The following is a 19544-nucleotide window of genomic DNA, read 5'->3' as shown; positions in this document are numbered from 1 at the left end:
TTATCTTCGGATACAGACTTGCAAGAACCCTCTCTGTATGCTCCACAGCCAATCCTCCCTAACCTCTTGAGCAACTGCCTCAGAAAAAGACATAAAACTGAGCACCCGTTGCCCTTGTCCCTAGGAAGAAGAAAACTATCCTAAACCCAAGTGCAGAGAACATCAGAAATGCTTTTAGGGTCCACGATGGGGGAAGGATGTGGGCTTTGTGAGAAGCTGAGAAGGGGAGATAGGAAGGACCATCTAGAAGGAGCCAGCCTGCCACTTCTCCCCAGCTTATCAGGGTACCTGGACTGGCAGTGTGGCATGTGTGGATAGGATGGTTCGCCTCTGAGAAAACTAGGAAGAGAGTCTTCCTCAGCTAAGTTCCCAGAGGAGGGAAGCAGAGCAGGCTGGCTGCACTCAGGCTGTGTTGACTGAGCAAAGGAGAGGGACCGACTGGTGGGTTTGGGTGGGGCAGGGGGTCCTGAAGTTCATCCTGGCAATTCATCCCCAGCTCACTGGCCAATCATAGCATGGCTGCTGCAGGCTTCCTTCCTACCTGAAAGTTTGGGCCAGATGCTTTGCTTGCCAAAGGGGAAACGGGTGGGAGGGAAATGCCCGAGTCCACTCAGGATGAAACAGGGTTAGGCAGCTTGTGCCCCGGGCTGAGCTGGAAGCTGGCTGGGATTCCAGGGCTCCTGGTGTAGGGGTGTCTCTCCCAGCGTGTTTGGGACCCACCCACCATTGTAACTGCCAATCTGTTCCCCAAGCTGTCTCTGGCACATCCTCCATGCCCCCACCTCCTCCAAATGGCTGGATGTCCTGGGAAGCCAGGTCCTTGCCTGGGTGATGGACACATCTGGGGCCTTGGGTTGTGTCAAGTCTCACTGGGCTTCGACTTGAGAATCCAGAGGGCAGAGGAACAGAGGGATTTGGGGGCAGAGTGGTATCAGGCCTGGACTCTGGGCTTCCCGAATTAGAGCCGAGGAATTTGGGATTTGGTGAGTTTGCAGTGAAGTCTCCCAAGTTGCTAGGCAACATCACTCTGCAGGCTGCACTGCCTCTGGGCCCTTCTTCCTGCTGGTCAGAGCTGAAGGGGGGGCGCTCATTACAGCCCCCCACTCCCACACAGGCAGCACAGCCCTTCCCTCTCCCCGAAGGACACCTTCGTGTGGGGTGAGGGTGTGTCTGAACACTGGCTCAGGGGAGAACAGACACGGCAACTGTCAGTTCCATCCTCAACGACCGTTTCAGCAACAGCCCACTTGAGGCGCCTACGCAGGACTGGCCGCAGCTCCGGCCCTGGGGGATGGGCAGGCTGGAAGGTGAGAAGAAGATGCACAGAGGGGAAGGCAGAGACCTGAATGAGAAGGACAGTCACAGACTCGAATGTCCAGAGGCAGAAGCAGCAACATAGATGGCTTCATGTGAAGGACACAGGTGCATCGACCCAAAGGCACGCACACACGTGCTGTCCCTATATCCATGGAGACACACTGAGCACACTGTCACACGTCCACCAAACCATGCACAGAAGGGACCAGGGTCACACACTTCCCCTGGCGAGGGGTCCCTCTCTGGATGAGGTGACAGGGCTCATCAGCAGGCTGGGCTGGGTGGGCCCCTGAGCCCCCGATTCTTGAGTGGGCGAGCTGGGGGGAATGCCTGAATTCGGTGCTTCCAGAAGCAGGCAGCCTTAATCTGGGAGGCTCTGTCTTCGGCAAGCCAGTGCCAAGTGACAGTCCCCATGTTAGACTGCCAGGCCCCTGGCCTGGGTGTGCAGGTGCACTTTTGGAATATTTATCGATTAACTGGCTGGGCTTGGACCCTGCACTTGTCCTCCTTGGTGCATTGGATTTCAAAAACTTTCCAGTGTATTCACCAGCCCCCACACCTATTAAAAGCTATGTGGCCTCGAAATTGGATGGGCTCCTGATGGCTGACTTAGAGAGGGAGCTGGGTATGGCCGTGATGGGGCTGCATCCAGCAGGGGGGACAGAGGTGAACGGATGTAGAGTAGAAGCCGAGGCAGGCAGAGAGGACGAAAGCGAGGAGGAAAGATTAATAGTAGGAAGCTTCTGGAGTCCAACTCAGATCCATCTGGGCACAGATGGAGGGGCATTTGGCTAGGCAGTGGCACCTATTGGCCAATACCTGTGGCTTTCCCCTCCTCACAGTCGGCACTTTCTAAACCTCACATCCCAGCTCAAGCCCCCAGAGGAACTCCAAGCTAAGAAGGGGCCTGGAAAGTAGGAGCTCTGTGCCTTGGGTGGAGCTAATCTGGGGTCTTCTGAGGTCAGGATTTTACCCATTTGAGTGAAGGGGTGGGGGCAGCAGGAAATTCAGTTTTCTCTGCAAATATTTCAGCTTTTGCTGTAGTAGTATTTTTAGCAAGTTGGTTGGCAGAGGAGGAGCCCGGGTACATTTTTAAAGGGGCCTTTGCCAGCCTGGAGGCCTCCTCCCACCCTCACCCCACATGCCATGAAAGAGAGGGGGAGAAGGCTCAGGGCTCAAGGAGTGTATTCAGATTTAAAATTCAGGTTTACTGGGTGTTCAGTGGTCCTAAGCAGCCCAGCTCTGCCTGTGCGGTTAGGATGTTAAACCATCTTCATCAGCAGTCCTTACCAACCATCACCAACATGGCTATCACCAAAACGTCACCAAGAAGAGGATGTATATTCTTGGACTTCTGTTTTGTGCAGGGTGCTGCTCGGGACACAAAAAGAGAGGATCTTTATCTCGGAAGGTTTAATAACTTACCCTCACTGAGTTAGTTCTAGGTACTGTGTGCTGTGCTAGATACCTTAAATATATTTGTATGAGAGTTCATTGGATTCTCACAACGATCCTGTGAGTTAGGCATGATGCTTCCCAGTTTAAAGATGAGGAAGCGAAGTCTTAGAGGTCCCCATTAAATGGAACAGTCCAGGTGAAAACTCAGAGCAGGAGAAAAGCATTAGCTTCCATCTGATTTTGTGCTTTGCAAAGTGCTTTCACATCTATCGTTGGATTTGATGCTCTCAAGAACCGTGTCAGGAGGCATTAGCAGATTTTAAATCTTATTTTCTAAGGAAGGAACTGAGGCTGAGAGAGGTTACGTGACTTGCGACTTGTCCAGTGATAGACCTCTAGTGAATCAGGCCTAAAAACACAGGAGGTCTGACTGAATTCTCTACGTGTGTGTGTTTTTACCTCTGCACTGTTCCGTAGGAAGCCCTTGCCCTGAGCTAGACTTGATGGGGTTGGGGGGTGAACAGATCAGTCTTTTGTCTCTTGGATCTTAGAGTCTGATAAAAACCTACACACACATATATATAACTATATACAGATGCACGTGTGCATATGTAGTTCATATGTATTTTAATACACTATTACTTATATAATATTATTTTAATATTATATTATGTAAATATAAAGCAATAAATGATAGATGCCACGTGAATGACACAGAGAATTTGTGGATGTTGAGATGTGGGAGAAATGACTGAGAATTTGGATAATCAAGGAAGGCTCCCTGGGAGAGCATGGTCTGAAGGAAGTCTAGGGCTGCGGTAAGGGGAGGGGGCCAGGGGCTGGGCTGAAGGGCATCGCGGGCAGCCGATAACGCTGTGAGCCCAGCACCGCATTTGCCTGCTTCCTTCACGCCACCCCTGTCCACACGGACCCTGGGACTGACAATCCCAACCTCCTTCCTCCCACACGGGGTTTTATGGCCATAACCCAGGACCTGTCTTCACCGATGGAGCCCACCAGGACCCCTGCCAAATGTGTGCTGCCTCCTGCTCCGCAGCCCTGGCTGTTCCTGGGAGTTCTAACCCACCTCTTGCTCCTACAATGTGCCAGGCATCTGCTTCCTCCGCTCCACCCCCTCTTCTCTGGGTCTCAGCCTGGTACAGTGTTCTGGATGTGGTTTACTCCATGTTCCAATATCGCCCCAACCATCAGCTTGCTCAGTACCATTCCGCTTCCCTTTCCTCAGTTTACTTCCCCACCTTTCCTTCTGTGTAAAAGCTAGTGATGGCTAAGCAGCACGTGGACCCACTGGGCCCACACATCTTGCCTGTACCTGTTAGAACAACACAGCCATTTTAATAACAAGGTGACCACAAACTCTAGCACAAACCGAAAACCCACTTCGGTTTTGGTCCAGACAAATCCCTGAATTAACTGGATTTCACAAGATGGTTTACTCCAGGTATAATTCTTACCTTGTGTCTGAATCCGTGGTGGTCCTTTCTCCCTTGTGGCCCAGCTGGGCAGACAGACACAAGAAATTCCTGGTTCCACGAACCATGTGTGTCTGGGAATCCAAGTCAGGCTCTGGCCATTCTCCCTGTCATTGTCCGCCCCAGGGCAGAAGTGAGGAAACTCTTATCCAGGAGATGGAGAGCCTTAAAATCACCCAGAAGGAGCATCTCTCAGTGTGCGTGTGTGTGGGGAGGGGGTGGGTGGGAGGGGGTGTCAGCATCCCAGCCTCACAGCTCTCCCGGCTGATACTCTCTGCTCTGTGAACTTGGGATGGTTCTCATCTAGAGCCACTGACTATGGCTATGCCATTAATTTGCCGTCTAGCAATTATCGCTTTGCATTAATACTTCTTTTTTTAAAAAAACTTTTTTATTTAAGAAAAGCTGAAACATACGTAAAAACAAGTAGAACAGTATAATGAACTCCACTATACCTGTCATGCACATTTAATAATTCTCAACCCCTCACCAAACTTATTTATCTGTCTTTTATGACTTCCTCATTATTATTTCATTTATAAGTATGTATCTCTGAAATATAAAGACTCCTTAATACTTATTTTTGTTTTTATTTACTTATTTATTTTTAAAGATTTATTTATTTTATTTATTTCTCTCCCCTTCCCCTCCTCCCACCCCAGTTGTCTGTTCTCTGTGTCTATTTGCTGCGTGTTCTTCTTTGTCCACTTCTGTTATTGTCAGTGGCATGGGAATCTGTGTTTCTTTTTGTTGCATCATCTTGTTGTGTCATTTCTCTGTGTGTGCGGCACCATTCCTGGGCAGGCTGCACTTTCATTCACGCTGGGCGGCTCTCCTTATGGGGCGCACTCCTTGCACGTGGGGCTCCCCTACGCGGGGACACCCCTGCGTGGCACGGCACTCCTTGCACGCATCAGCACTGTGCGTGGGCCAGCTCCACATGGGTCAAGGAGGCCCGGGGTTTGAACCACGGACCTCCCATGTGGTAGACGGACACCCCAACCACTGGGCCAAGTCTGCTGCCAAAACTTATTTTTAAAGCACATAGCCATCAGACTGTAAGCTCCATAGTGTCTTCTTTGTCACTGCAGCCTTCACATAATGTCTGGCACATAGGGGATACTCAATAAATAACTTTTGAATGATTGGATAAGAGGGTGCATGAGTGACTATATGTCAAAAGAAAGCAAGGAGTGAATGAAAGTGCATATTTTTGTGGTCAGGAGTGATCTTATATGAAGTGGGCCTTGATCCAATTAGAGGACCAGGCATGTCTTTGGCAAGAACTTAGAAGGCATGTCTTTTTTTTTTTTTAATTAAATTTTATCGTAATTGTAAAGAAACTTTAGATTACATAAATTTTACATGAAAAATATAGGGGATCCCCATATGTCACATTCCCTACCCCTCCCACACTTTTCCCCACTGACAACACCCTTCATTAGTGTGGTACATTTGTTACGACTGATGAACCCATATCGAAGCATTGTTAGTAATCATGGACTACAGTCTACATTATATTTTACACTCTGTCCCGCACAATTTTGTAGGTTACGACAAAATATACAATGGCCTGTGCCTGCCACTGCAATGTCATGCAGGACAAATCTAATGTCCTGAAAATGCCCCCATAGTACACTTATTCTTCCCTTTCCCTCCCCTCAGAACCTCTGGCAGCCACTGCCTTTACATCAATGGTAAGAGTTCTTCCATTGCTAGAATAATCATACGACTACAGAAGGCATGTCGTAAGCAGGGAGGCGAGTCCTCACCTCACTGAGCCTGCACTGTGAGGAGCTGGGCAATAGGCCTGTGTTTCTTGGAAGTCCATGCGAGGTGGCTCTACTCTCACGGGAGATAGGATGGGACAGGGCCTGAGAGCCCAAAGAGGTTTGTCTCTATACCAGTTTATCCAGTTTCATTTTACTCCCTATTTCCACTTCGTTTCCTCCTGTTAGCCTGCTTAAGCAGTTTACCTTTGTCTTACCTGTGCCAGGGGACATTTGAGGAAGTAAATATGCTGGGTCTCAGTCAAAGAGGCCAAGGTGAAGGAGGTGATGTGATGGCAGCCGTGAATACTGAAGTGTCACAAGGAGAAGGTAGCTTTCATGGGACCAGTGTCAGGCTTTGGGTCTTGCTGCCCCATTTGGAGATTCTCCTTCCAGTGCTAACCTTGGAGATTTTAGTTTTGTTGAAGAAGGCGGGCAATTTCTTTCCTGGGTGGCCAGGCATGGTTGATCCTAATCCCCTTGATTAAGTTTATATGTTAATGACTTCTGCCTACCACCCAAACCAGTGGCCAGTTGGGTGGATGAAGACCAGCCTGTCTCTGCCATGTATAAGGAATTAAGGCCTGACGCCTATCGCTTTCTTTAAACCAATACAGATCAGCAATCTGCCTGGAAATGGTATTAGCAGCAATCATCTTTTACTGAGTTTCCATCATATGTGCTTTTCTCATTACAGTAAGTTTTGGTATGAAATGGTCTCTTGCCCTAGGACAGCAAAAGGAAGGAAACACTGACAAAATTGTGGGCTGTCACCCAATATGTTCCTTGGCTTTAGTTTCCTAGGATGCTCAAAGCAAATATCATTGGGTTAGACAATGGGAATTTATTCACTCGTGGTTAGAGTCCAGGAAAATACCCAAATCAAGGCATCATCAAGGCAATGCTTTCTTCCTTAAGACTGGCTGCTGGCAATCCTCGGCTCCTCTGCCACATGGCAAAGGCACATGGTGGCGTCTACTGGTCTCTCTCTTCTCTTCCAAGTTTTATTGATTTCAGCTTCCTGCTTCTGTGGCTTTCTCTCTCTCTCTATATATATATATATATTAATTCTGCTTATAAAGGCTTTAGTAATAGGATTAAGTCCCATTCTGAATGAGGTGGGTCACACCTTACTGAAGTAGCTTCAACAAAAGGTTCTATTTAAAATGGGTTCCCACCTACAGAAATGGCTTAATGTTAAGACCGTATTTTTCTTCAGCCCACCACAGTTCAGAGATAGGTGAATGCATATTAGAACTCAGTCTGTGTAGGGCCTGGATGGTAGGCCATATCCAAGAGAAAGCTGCCTCCAAGACACCGCTAACATGAAAGACATTGCACACAGTGACCCTGGGATCGGTCACTTGGTCAAATGTTTTCCTTTATGTACAAATGAAAGTAATTCTACCCAGATAGACCCTAGCTCTAAACTTTGTTTAGTTTGCCTTTCTCCCCCCCCCCCACCAGAATGTAACTCTAGTAAATAAAGGATTATTAACTACAAGCTTTTGTTCTTCTGTAGTATGGTGGAGCATGTAAATTTAATGAGGTAAGTATTGATAGCTATTTGGATTGGTATGCTTATGTTATTTTTTCTTTGCCTGCTGTGGGATTGTGTGTTGGAGTGGGGTGAGGGTGGGGAGTGCTGGAACATGAGCTGTTTTTGGATAGGGTTGTTAGTAGAAATGTTCCTACTGTTTAGAAAAAAGGCATCCTAGGTAAAACCATGCTGTCCTTTTGACCCTGAGGGTGTATGCTATTTAAATAGTCTGTCCACAGGTATTCAATGTTCATATAGTGATTTCTGTATTAGCACACAGAGTCAAAGATCTATACTCCAGACATAATCCTAAGTAGTAGGTGTTTCCTAGAAGCGAAAAAGTATAAAACTTAACCCTTAAAGAAGAGAAAAGATGTTCTGCTATACTCGGAGCAGGGTATTGGAACTACACTACATTATGACTTGCCAAATATACATCAGCTCATAATAACAGGATGGTCCCAAATATTGGATAATATGTGGAGACGAAACCATCATGGCATACATCGTTACTTACCTAGCCAATATCCATGCAGTTGCCCTTCTTCCTTCTTTCTACAACTGCCACTTTGTTGGGGCCAGTTGTGGGTCCAACCCTGACTAGGGGTCATAATCAGTCTAAGCCTGTTTCTACTTTTCTATCTTCTATCACTGCTAGGGCTGGTCATAGGACCCACATATGACCAATAAGATATGAGCAGATTTCTTCTGAGGAATCTTTTACTTTCCCAATGGAAGGAGACAGAGGCAACTGGCACCACCATTTTTCCCTTTCTCTGCCTTGTCTACAGACCTGAAGTCTGGAGCTGCATCAGCTGTCTTTGGTACATGAAACAACAAGTCAATATGCTAAAATCATGAGCGGGAAAAGCCTTCTATATATTTAAGCCCCTGTCAATCAGATTTTCTGTAAGATTTAGACAAATAAATCCCATTACAATACAAAAGACATTCAAGTGCATCAGCTCAACATACCTATCATTTTGAGTCTGCATGTGCAGTCATTTCTAGGGATTCTTTGATGACTGACCCTGAAAATTGTAAGTTGAAACACCTAGTAATCTATACATGAGTTTGTGCAATCTTGACTCCCTAATTTGCTGTCCTAGATCGTCTCTGCTTAATGGAAGGATTCATTGTAGGACTCAAGGTGACCATTTATAGCTTCTGCAGTCACGCTCAAAGCCTTTGTCTCTTGGTGGCTCTCAGCATTTCTATCACATCAGCCTCTCCCACTTGCCCCAGGTCTAATGTGTGGGCTTCCTATAATTAGAATTTCTGGCAATCAGGGAACATTCCTTTATGACAGAGAAAGATGGGAACTGGATGGATTTGCGCATTTTATTTCCATTCTAATTGATTAAAAAAGATAGGTATTAGACCATTAATTCCTTATAAATAGTAGGGGTGAGTTGGTCTCAGTCACTCAACTGGCCACTGGTTTGGCCTGGTAAGCAGAGATCACCAATATATAAACTTACTCAAGGGAGTTGGGATCAACCATATCAGACCATCCAATAAAAGGAACTTCTCACATTTAAAAATAAAAAAATGAAACCATCCAAGTTTAGTGGAAGGAGAGATTAAAGGCAGAGCAGACACCAATCTTTGGATCTCCCTCAAGGGATGGCTCCCCTCCTCCACCATCCCTACAGACAGTACTTTGTAGTCTGTATGCAGTTGTCAGTCTAGTTATTCTGGTAGTCTGGAGGAGTAGATACTCTTAGGACAAAGAATTTTTACCAGCTTTTTGGCTAATTTAGTCTTGTCTCTTTTAAAAAGGGAATGACTTCTAACCTCTGGATGGGAATGGCTTTTACACACAAGTAGGAACGTCTGGGGAGGTCATTTGTATTATAAACCAGTACATATACACAAGGGCTTCTGAATTCACCTCAAATTAAAGTAAAGGTTCCAGAAGTCTGTCTGCAAGCTTTCAAATCATTTTCTTGGGGTCACTTTCTCTGCTAAATATTTATTAGGAGACTTTCTTAGGTATCACCTACTTTATACTATGTGCATTACATGCTGTACTGAGCAAGACTCTTGATTGTCAAAGACCTAACTTATTAGCCTAAGCACTGATTCACTGGAAAGGCAGAAGTGGACCTTGCTTCAGGAACAACCAGATCTAGGAATTCAAAATCGTGTCAAGACTCTCTTTTCCACTTTCTATCTCTGGTTTCCACCTCCTTCTGCATGTTGGGTCAGCCATCCCCATAACACTGGAACTATGACTGCAGGCAGCTCTGAGCTTTAACCAGCATAGCCTTGAGCAAAGATGAAATATTTTCCAACTTCACTAATAGTAATTTTTAAAATTCTCAGTGGAGGTCTTTGATGGACCAGATGTGGGCCACATGCTCATTCCTGTACCAGTCCTTGTGGCTCAGGGAATGAGGGCCACAGGTAGAACCTTGTGGCCAGCTGGACCATATGATTGACAGTATGTTCCAGAACCATCTGGTTAGAGTGGGAGGACAGCAATTTCACAAAAGAAAGGGAACTGTTCTGGACTGGGCTGCCTGAACGATGTACGTTCACCTCAGTACATGGTATCCTGTAATGGTCACAGTAATCCAATGAAGCAAACATTGTTATCCATTTCTGATAGGTAAGAAGCAAGAGGAGGAAGTAAGGTTAAGTAACTTTCTTTCTTGAAAAAATTCACACAGCTGGTAGGCAGCAAAGCTGGGATTCCACTTAGGTCTGTTTAACCCAAAGCCTAGGCTTTGAACCACTTCATTGTCTGGCCACCTCTCCTGCCTTGATGAATTATTTCTCAATCCGTGTATCTTAGAGTTGTGCAGCCATTGAAACAGATGACTCTAAGTCTGCATATTAGGCAGCCGCCTTCAGCCCCTGTGCTTCTCTCTAAAGAGACTAAGCTGGCATTTTGAGGACTCTTTCAAGCTTCTGCCTCCCTCTAGAATTAGTAGCTTAAACAGAAATGGGTATTTCTTGGGCCACTTTCATGGGTTGGCATGGCTGGGTCCAGGCGCTTAGATGTTGTGAGGTCTGTTTCCATTCCCCTCTTTCAGCAGGGCTTCCTTCGGAGTCTCTTGGTGTTAGATTTATCCTCAGATTGGCATTCTCCATGGTATAGGAAAGAAGGCTGCTGACAGCCCCAAACCTACAAAAAGAGAAGCGGCCCTCTCTCTACATATTCATATACTGAATTTCATGAATGGACTCTCACCAGGCTTTCCTGGATATGTGTCGACCCTTACTGATTGTGACAGTTTGAATTTTGTGAATCCCAGAAAAAGATTATGTTCTTGAACAAATCCATTCCTGTGGGTGTGGGGCCCTTTTTGGTTGAGGGGCTTTTGGTTAGATTACTTGATAAGATAGATTTAGGGCTTTGATTGCATCAGTGAGCAGTGAGCCAGCTTGGGTCTCCCCCTATTGCTGGGTCTGATAAAAATGGAGATGAAAGAGAGGGAGGAAAGAGAAGAGAGAGAGAGATTGCCATATTGCTCTTGCTACGTGAGAGAGGACTGCAGGAAAACAAAAGCCCTGAGAAGCTGAAAGAGAGGTCCCCGAGTCTGAAGCCAGCAGAGCACAGAGGCACAGAAGGAGTCCCCTGAGGGGCTGGGTCTGCAGAACAGCCCATAGCTGAGGAGACAAGCCCTGGCTTATGCCTGATTGTTACGTGGCAAGACACCAGGATCAACAGTAGCAGGCTTTGGTGAGAAAGTGTCCTTGATGTGAACATTTCATGGTGTTGAAACTGTAAGCTTTTACCTCAAATAAATCCCCATTATAAAAGCCCGCCCAGGGAAGTGGGTGTGGCTCAAGTGATTGGGCTCCCGTCTACCATATGGGGGGTCCTGGGATCAGTTCCCGGGGCCTCCTGGGGAAGGTGAAGCCGGCCCAGGCTGGGGAGAGCTGGCCTGCACCGCAAACTGACGGAACAAGATAACACAACAAAAAAGAGACGCAGAGGAAAGACAAGGAGAGTTACAACAAACCAAGGAGCTGAGGTGGCTCAAGCGATTTGTTACCTCTCTCCCATGTCAGAGGTTCCAGGATCAGTTCCTGGTGCTTTCTAAAGAGAAGATGGGGGGAGACGGACTTGGCCCAGTGGTTAGGGCACCCGTCTACCACATGGGAGGTCCGCGGTTCAAACCCCGGGCCTCCTTGACCTGTGTGGAGCTGGCCCATGTGCAGTGCTGATGCGCGCAAGGAGTGCCGAGCCACGCAGGGGTGTCCCCCGCATACCGCATAGGGGAGCCCCACACGCAAGGAGTGCACCCGTAAGGAGAGCCGCCCAGCGCGTGCAGGGGTGTCCCCCGCATACCGCATAGGGGAGCCCCACGCGCAAGGAGTGCACCCGTAAGGAGAGCCGCCCAGCGCGTGCAGCCTGCCCAGGAATGGCACCGCCCACACTTCCCGTGCTGCTGATGACAACAGAAGCGGACAAAGAAACAAGACGCAGCAAATAGACACAGAGAACAGACAACCGGGGGAGGGGAGGGAATGGAATTAAATAAATAAATAAATCTTTAAAAAAAAATAAAAATAAAAATAAAGAGAAGATGGGAAGACAAACAGACACAGAAGAATGCACAGTGAATGGACACAGAGAGCAGACAGTGAGCGCAGGCAGCAGGGTGGAGGCAGGCAATGAATAAAATAAATCTTTAAAAAAAAAAAGGCCAGCCCATTCTGGGTACTTTGCTTCAGCAGCCCTGTGGCAAACGAAGACATTGATGAACATTCCAGGACCACTGCGACCCCGTAGGTCTTGGGGAGCGGTGGGCCAGTCTGAGGACGGTATGCTGGCAGACAAAAACAGGGCCCCATCAACGCCTTATGGTAAAGTCATTACAGAGCAATGAGTTTAGTTAGTCCTCTCCTTCTCTATGTTCCCTTAACATTCTGTGGGTACTGTCTTAGCAGTTATCCCACTCCTGGTAACTGTTTATATCTTATGCTCTTTCTCCAGGCTGTGAATGCCTATAGAACCAGGATTCAGCCTTTCATTTTGACATCCCCAGCATCTAGTACTGGGCCTGTGCAAGGAGGAGGAGTCAATAAATACATACAGAACAAATGAATGCAATATAATGCTATGGTCGACAACGCAGTGTGAAGAAAGCCAGCATTCTCCAGGGGTCTGGCATATACCACAATAATAAAAACTATGACTTAGATGCCACTTTCTAACTTACAAAGTAAATTAAAAATACTGTGTAGATAAATTTTATATATGCACCTCATTTAAACCTAAACATGGTTTGATTCAATGAAAATTTATATACTACTTCTTAAAAGCCTTGTACTTTGTTGGGGGTAGAGGTAGATTAAGAGGGTTACAAATGAAGTAGACGGTGCAGGGTACAGTTTTTAAGGAGCATTTGGTCTTAGGAAGAGGCGAGAAAACCGAGACAGTCCGTGATAAAATTCTCATCCAATTCGACGGGTGCTCTCTGGCTAAAGTCCAGGGGCCGTTCAGGGTTCCAAGGAGGACTGTTGGGATACATTCCGAGTGGGGTTAGAAGGGAGTGCCAGGGAGCTGAGCTGGAAAACCTAACATGTGTGGAAAGGTCGAAGGAACTGGAATGACTCAGGTTGGAGAAGAGAAGGCCGAGGGGAAATGGAATCCTGTTCTCCTGCCGGGGGTTGGTGGCCAGCTGTCCTCTTTTGCCTCAGCAGGCAGAGCACGGGGAAATGGGCTCAGCCTGGAGCCTGGAGGACTAAGATTAGCGAGAAGGAAGAACTTGGCAGTGCGGTGGAGAAGCAGGGATGTTGTATAACCTACTTTCGGAGACAACTTGGGGCCTGAGGAGCGCCCACACTCCCGGTCTGGGCCCAGTGGACACGAATTCCAGGATGATCTGGCTGGTGTGTGGGAACGGAGGAGGTCCTCTGTCCCTTCTATAACCTGAACTTTCTCACTGCTCCCCATTTCCTGTTGGATGTTAACACCCCCTCCCCATCCCACCCCAGATTTTGGAGCTGCCCTCCCCACCACCACCACCACCACCACTGCCACCACACACTGCACCAGCCTTCCCCGGGCTGGGTAACAATGCCTGTCATTTCCTCTCCCGGGGGAGTGGGGCTGCAACCGCCCTGACAGCCCCGAGGGATTGAAGGCAACTAAAAATAGTGCCTTAAATATAATCTGTTGAGGGGCACATTTGCATCGCTTTCCTTTCCCCCTCTCCTGTCTCTTCTGCCGCCCCAGCGGGCCAGGGCTGGGTGGAGCTCTAGGCTTTAGGACTCTGTTTCAGCGGGAGCTCTAGCAGCTTCCATTTTGCTGCAGAGGGTTATTTTGCCAAGGGCCGGAGGGAACGAGTCCATAAAGAGCAATCGAGGCTCTAGGGGTGTTCCCTGCTTCCTTTTTCCCACCGGACCCGTGGGGTCCTTTGTGGCCAGATAGTCCAGGGAGAGAACCTGGAAGGTAGGGGCACGGTGGAGGGTGGCCGGGGGGAGGCAGTGTTGAAAAAGAGAGCCAGCCAGGCCTTTGTTCTCCCATCAGCCACTTCTGTCTGCTACACAATCTCTGTGAGGTTAAATATTAATTAAGAGCAGAATGACAGTGAGCGCTGAGCAGTGTCACTTTCTGTCCCAACACAAATGCTAATTTCCTTCCTGGTATGAAGTGACTTCGGAGTGGGATTGGCAGCCCAGGAAGAATAGCTGGGGAGGGGGAAGGAGTGGAAGCCAGGAGAGATTGGTGGCGGTGGTGGTGGAGGGAGGGTGGGGCCTGCTTCAGAATTATTCGGAGGAGTGAAGCCAGGAAGGTTTTGCAGCTGGCATTCGAGAGGCACGGAGGACATGGTCACAGCACAATCCTGGGCTCTCCCTGCTTTAGCAATAGCTGTCTAAGAAGCTGGAGAGTAGGCTCTTCCCATTCCCGAGGCAGGCTTCTTAACCTCGCGTCCATGCCTTGGTTTCCAGGCTCATGAAACCCCTGAAACCTGGGCACAGATTTCTGGAGAGACTTGTGAAATGCCCGCACACCGCTGGTGTGGTGTTTCACCGCGTCATCCTCAGCATGGGGTGCCTCTGAGACCACTCCCTGAACCAAGATGGCCGCCAGAGCTTCAGTGGAACATCTAGGTTCTAGTCGAGAAGTAGGGAAAGGTGAGAGTGGGGGTGGGAGTGGGGTGGCAAAAAAGCCAAACTCCATTTTTCTATCCTATTAATGAGCTTTCCTGGAAATCCACTTCCACATTATTGGTACACCTATCTGGAGGAGAGGCCAGGAAATAGTTTTTCAGCTGACGGCATTTGTGACAGTTTGCATTTTGTGACTCCCAGGAAAGGTTTTTCTTGCGCAAATCCATTTCCTGTGGATGTGGAGCCCTTTGATTGCATTAAATTCAGTTAAGGGGTCTTTAGTTAGGTCACTTGTGATTAGACTACTTTAGGGCTTTTGATTGGGTGACATCAGTGAGGCACGACTGAGGTTAGGTCTCCAGCCTCTTGCTGAGATCTCATAGGAAGACCTCTCTTAGGAGAACTGAACACAGAGACACACGGAAAAGAAAGCTCTGCCATTTTGACCTAGCCATGTGAGAGCGAGGACTCCAAGTTCATCAACCTGCTGAAAGACAGAGAAGCCCCCAGAGGCTCAAGGAGACAAGGTCCAGGAAGCGATGCCCAGTTGCCCACAGCTGAGCTTGAGGAGAAAGTAAAGAGAGACTGGCAGGCCAGCCATCTTGCCTCGCCATGTGGCAGGACTCCAGGATCAGCTAAGAGCTGACCTTCTGTGAGAAAACATTTCCAATGATACCTTTTTTTTTTAATTAAAGATTTATTTTATTTATTTCTCTCCCCTTTCCCCCCTCCCCCCCAGTTGTCTGTTCTCTGTGTCCATTTGCTGTGTGTTCTTCTTTGTCTGCTTCTGTTGTTTTCAGCGGTATGGGAATCTGTGTTTCTTTTTGTTGCGTCATCTTGTGTCAGCTCTCCATGTGTGCGGCGCCAATCCCAGGCAGGCTGCACTTTCTTTTGCGCTGGGCGGCTCTCCTTACAGGGCACCCTTCTTGTGTGTGGGACTCCCCTATGCGGGGGACACCCCTGCGTGGCACGGCACTCCTTGCACACATCAGCACTGCGCATGGGCCAGCTCCACATGGGTCAAGGAGGCCTGGGGTTTGAACTGTGGACCTCCCATGTGGTAGATGGATGCCCTATCCACTGGGCCAAGTCTGCTTCCCTCTAATGATGCCTTGCTTTGGACATTTTTGCAGCCTTGGAACAGTAAACTTTTACCCCATATAAATCCTCATGGTATTTTTGCATTGGCAGCCTTTGGCAAACTAAAACAATGTTGCAGCTCCATCTAAAATCAGTGTTTTGGTTAATAAGTAAAATGGAGAGAATGGTGGCCAGTTGGAGTTTCTGTTGTAGTCTCTATGTCTCAAAAGGTCAAGAATCTCTGATGGGGGAGGGAGGCCTAACATGAAAATGTTCACATGGGTTTGGAGTCCCGTCATCCCCTCCTGAGTTCACAATTGGTCTTTAGAGGCTGGTCTTCCTAAGTGAAGTCAGCAGATTTAGCCTCTGACCAGGGCTTGACTATTTGAAAGGAGGCTGGAAAAGGGGGTTGTTGTTCCCTTAAGGAACATGACCCTGCAGTGGGCTTTGTGTGTGTTGTCTAGGAACAACCTTGTTTAGTCTCTGCTAAATCTCCTCTTCTTGATAGCCTTTGCTCCTCACAGCCTAGGGACTGAGGAAAAGGAGGACATTTTTACTTCTTAAGGAAGGCAACAAATGGGGAAGGGTCTAGGAGGGGTGAACGGGTCGGCATGAGAGTCCACTTGTTGCCTGAACAGCTCCCTGAGAACCTGGGTGGTATATTACATCCAATCCGTTTCTCTCAAGCTCCTCCCATCTGGTTGGAATGGCCATCCCAACCTCTCCAAGACTCAGTCCCATGAAATGGTTCCTGATTCTCTTGCCCATCTCCCCTCCCCGCGCTGTCCTCCTGGAGGAACCTTCTTGGGATTCTGTGGTCCTCTGTACATAACTCCATTACAACAGTCATCACATCGTTTAAAATTGTTTTCTTGTTTTGTCTCCCTCCACTGGCCTAAGAAATCCTGAAGGATCACGAATGTTCTTGATCATCTGTGCTATGGAACTCTTAGTAGGGCTCAATAATTGTTTGATAGATGAACAATTTTTTCAAAATGTTAATGAACACCTACCTGAGTGAAGTACCCTATAGGTATGAAGAGGATTAAAGAAATAAAATGACATAGACATTGTCTTTTAGGAATTCACAGTCAGTGGGGGAGACAGAAGAATACATCACAGATCTGACAAAAAGGTGGTGGTGGTAAGTTTCATAAGATGCAGAGGTCTTTAGAACAGGAGACCGAGAGATGACTAAAACTGAGGGAAACCTGGGGAGGGCCCCAGGCAACTTTGTGCCAGGCCTCGAGGGAAATGTCAGGCTGCCATCTTTAGGGCAGTGACTGGGAGAAGAGGGGCAAGGAGAAAGGAGCAAAGACGCACCTTCTTTGGGGATCAGCTACTTTGACAGCACTGGAGAACCCATATGGGCACCTAGAAATGTCTGTTTGTTTGAAGCTTGACCCTGCCTACATTTCCTGGAAAAAGGGTGTCCTGTTTTTTTGTGGTTTTTTTTTTTTTCTGTATGGCTTGAAGTTGCTTGGGAAGGTGTCAGGACTGGAAGATGGTACTGTTCAGGGAAGAGGTGGCCAGAGGCCTGGGTGGGCATGGGGTCTGGATGGGTACCACATCACTCTGGGTGTTCTGAAGGCTGGGGGAAGGAGGTCCCATGCTAGGCCCTCCCCTCATCCTTCCCTGTTCCGTCTTTCTTAAAATACCCCGTGTTCCTGCAGCAATGCGGCTGTTAATCTAAAATAAAAACAGCAGGAAATGCAAATGGTCAGGTTCTCCTAGCAACAGGAGCCAACCCACGCAGGGCGTGTGGAGCAGAGTAAAACTGTCCTGAGGCTGAGATGCAGGTGGCTGGGGCAAGGAACAAGTCTCTGACAGTTTTAGAGAGGGGCTGTCTGGAGTGCACCCACCTCCTTCGCAGGAGATATCCTCGTGAGCTGGACTGGAGCGAAGGACCCTGTGCTGGGGAGGCCGTGAAGGTCGGGGAGGGGGAGCGACAGCCCTAGTTCTAAGACAGGTCCTGACTGCAGTGATTGGGATGGTGCCTTGCCGAGAACAAGACACGAGGGGTCTAATGAGGTGCGTGATTGGGAAGGACCTGGCTTTGTGTGTGTTTCTTCTATGTGTCCGTTTAAATAAACCCTTGCAGCCTTGTCATTCCTAACGTTATGCAACGAAAGAAGGTGCGAGATGGCTCCGATTCCTAGGCAAAGGAGATCAAAATCAGAAAACTGCAAAGACTCGTAGAGACAACTGGTTTAATCCACTCCTGTGACAAATGAGGTCCAGAGAGGAAGTGATTTTCCCAGGACACAGACCTAATTAGTGGCAGGGATGGAATAAGGAAACAGGTACCCAAGCCAGGATACCTTCCTCTGCACACAGCTAGACAATCAGAAGCCATAATAACCTTCCTGAACCCTTGGGAAAAACAGTTATCTTGGGCACATCAAATAAGGCTGGAATTGGGGCCACAACCCCATTGGGGTACCTTGGAAAAGGGAGCACCCAAAGGTGCAAGAGACACGGGTGGGGGCAGAAACAAAAGGATGTAGCTCAGAGCACACACTTTTGGTGGTTGCTATTGCAGGCATCCCTCAGGGAAGGGATCACCCTACCAACGTTATACAGGAGGAACCCGGAGAAAGTAGGGTGATGTCCTCAAGGAGACAGACCCAAGTGTGGTAGAACTTGGAGCAGAAGCCGGGCATCCTGGCTCCCGGAGAAGTCCGTGTGCCCTAGACAGTTTGGTCTTCTATTACATAAGCATCTCTTTTATTACTCACATGCTGGCTCCCTCCTGCAAGACTCCTACAGCATCTCCCCCAGAAAACACTGTAGAAGAAAAGGGTTCTGAGTTCTGGCCGAGTGCTGGAGACTTGAGGACATGGGCAGTCCTGAGAATTCCAGGGTAGCTAGCAGAGTGGGTAAGAGCAACAAGTCTCACTGGGGAAACTGCTGGCAGACTTGGGGCTGGATTTCAGAACCAATGACTTGCAAGTTTCACTGTCCTGTTTCCCCCATGCTGTCCCCTGACAAGAGCCCAGTAGGTGTGCCCCTGGTCCCAGGCTTCCCAAGCTGCCCCACTCCTTTTTGGCCAGGATGCCAGTTGAGGCATCAGTAGAGGAAAGGACATCGGTTTTGGAGTCCGTCACATGGGGTTCAATTCTAGCCCAGTCACTAACGGTGGGACCTTAGTTTACTTAGCTTCTAGGTAATGGATACTTTTTCTATGAAATGAGAGCAATGGTGTCTGTCTCATATGACTCATATCTTATGGATGCATGTAAAGTGCAAGTACAGCTAGACATACAGTAGGCCCTCAATAAATATTGGTTTCTACACTTCTTACTTGTGGTTGCAGTTGCTCAGGGAGCAGGTGGAACTCTCAACTGCAATTGCCAAAGCTCAGAATGCTATTTTCCAGGTAGTCTAAGATGGAGCTCAGAATGCAATTCTCACCCCCAACACAAAAATTAGTTTACTTTTCTTACTGATTGAATAGGTCTTTCTGGGTAGATCTTGGAATGTCTGTTTTTCATCATTGTATCCCCAACACCTGGTATGGTAGGCATGAAATAAATGTTGAGTGAAAGAACAAACACGTTGTATATATGGGGAAAGACACCTTAAGTTATAACCAGCTTACAAAAGAATAGCTGGAACATAATTAGTTCATGAGTCGGGTTTGTTTATAGAAGCTCCTTGAGACCAGGCCCAGAGGAGACAGCTCAGGGTGTCCAGGGAGGGAAACTGATCTGCTGGTAGGCCTACCAGGCCATGAGCAGTGTGTAGTCCAGTCCTTGTACAGCTTCCCAGCTCAGACAGGAAATCAGGCTGTACCTATAAATGGATAGTGAAGGATGGGGGTTCTTCTCAGGAAGTACCCAGAGACTATTTGGACAGCAAAGTGGATAGTCA

This window comes from Dasypus novemcinctus, chromosome 27, assembly GCF_030445035.2.
Source record: "Dasypus novemcinctus isolate mDasNov1 chromosome 27, mDasNov1.1.hap2, whole genome shotgun sequence".
Lineage (NCBI taxonomy): Eukaryota > Metazoa > Chordata > Mammalia > Cingulata > Dasypodidae > Dasypus > Dasypus novemcinctus.
This window is presented reverse-complemented; position numbering follows the sequence as displayed.